At 41.5% G+C, this 1,813-nt stretch overlaps 1 pseudogene; it reads right to left on the reverse strand.

The window, feature by feature from the left end:
• LOC102828545 overlaps positions 1-1,523 on the reverse strand; it is a 10,577-nt pseudogene extending 9,054 nt beyond the window's left edge.
• Positions 1,524-1,813: the final 290 nt, after the last annotated feature.

The raw sequence follows: 1,813 nt of genomic DNA on the forward strand, positions 1-1,813 counted from the left end.
CAAGCTGGATTCAGAAAGGCCATGGAATGAGGACAATCATTGCTGATGTCCGATGAATCTTGGCTGAAAGCAGAGAATATCAGAAAGATGTTTATGTGTGCTTTATTGACTATGCAAAGGCTCTCAACTGTGTGGATCATGACAAGCTATGGACAACATTGCGAAGTATGAGTATTCCAGAACACTTAATTGTGCTCATGAGCAATCTATATGGACTAATAGGCAGTTGTTTGAACAGAACATGGTTTAAAATTAAGAAAGGTGTGTGACAGGGTTCCTGCTGAAAGAAGGTCCTGCCAGTCTACAATTCCCACTGTCATGCTGGGACAGGCCTCATCGATTGCTTTGCCATTTTCATCAAACATTGAGCGCACTTTTGCTCAACACTTTCCAGCAACTAGAATCAAACCTTTTCTCAAAGTTCCTCTTTGAATTATAGCTGCAGTAACTGGACCTTTTCTTTTGTCTGTGAAAGACTCTGTTACTGTTCCTTTCACTGGACCAGTGTGATCTGCTTTCAGTTCTAACATTTCTTCCAGAGTTGTTGCTTCTGCGAAAGACAATAGATTATTGCCAGTAAATTAAAAGATGTGCACAGCTTGGACATTGCCTCCGTAATCCTCACATGCCACCTCATGAGTCAGCAGTTCTTTTTTCACCTTCTCAGCATCAGCCTCAGGTTTGTCACATTTGTTTATGGCAAGGACAAGAGGAACTTGAGCATCTTTGCCATGTTGAATAGATTCTACAGTTTGATTCATTACTCCATCATCTGTTGCTACAACCAATATGACAATGTCAGTGACCTGAGGGGCTCTGGCTTTCATTGCTGAGAAGGCAGCATGTCCTGGAGCATCAAGAAAGGTGATATTTTCCCTGGAAGGCAGAGAGACAAGAAAGGCACTGACGTAGTGAGTGATGCCTCCAGCTTCCATTGCTGCTACTTGAGTTTTTCAAAGCTTGTCAAGTAAAGTCGTTTTCCCATGATCAACATGGCCCATTATAGTAACAACTGGGGACTGTGGGATTAATAAAGCTGGGTCTGCCAGGGGCCTTCTTACTGTGTCTTTATTTTCTCTGACTTTGTCCTCTTTTAATTTGCTCTATTTTAATTCATCCCTGCCTTTATCGGAATGTGAGTTTGCTTCAAGTGAATGTGTGTCAATAGCTGTGTTCAATAAAGCTTCATATACATAATCTATATCTTTTTCTATTGCTCCAGCCAGTCCTCAGCAGCAATTCCAATCCATACCTCTACCTCTTTTTTAGATTTTGTCAAGGATAACTTGGGTTTCTGTGGTCTGCCTTCCTGCTTTGTTACTAGAAGCCTATATTGACATAAAGCATCCCTGATGAATGTATCTTTTTTCCAAGGCTAGGCACAGTGGAGCCGTCCATACCAGGTAACCAGAGGAAAACAAATGTCTCCACTGCACTAATGTTCTTTGATGCAGGCTGTGCAGCTGCCTACAAATAGTGTGAATTTGCAGCAGGTTCTCCAATTTTAGCATCTTCTGGTTCATGTTTGTCCTGACTAAGCAACATGAAGATCTTGGTTGGAGTCTCCTTTGAGCAAGTTACTCCTATGGGTCCCATTTTTCTGATCTTTGTTAGCTTCTAAACATAACTCCCCTGGTCGTCTCAATTCCATGGCTGGGCGGAGATCACCTTCTGGATCCGGAGAACTGTCGTTCTGTCAGACCCTTTTCCATTCATTTTTGACAATTTCCAATTTTCTTAGAATCATACTTTGTACATTACATTTCCTGATTATTATTATGCTTAAAGCGGTTGCTCTTAATTTTGAGTTGTG

The sequence above is a fragment of the Chrysochloris asiatica genome, unplaced genomic scaffold (assembly GCF_000296735.1).
Source record: "Chrysochloris asiatica unplaced genomic scaffold, ChrAsi1.0 scaffold00059, whole genome shotgun sequence".
Taxonomy (NCBI): domain Eukaryota; kingdom Metazoa; phylum Chordata; class Mammalia; order Afrosoricida; family Chrysochloridae; genus Chrysochloris; species Chrysochloris asiatica.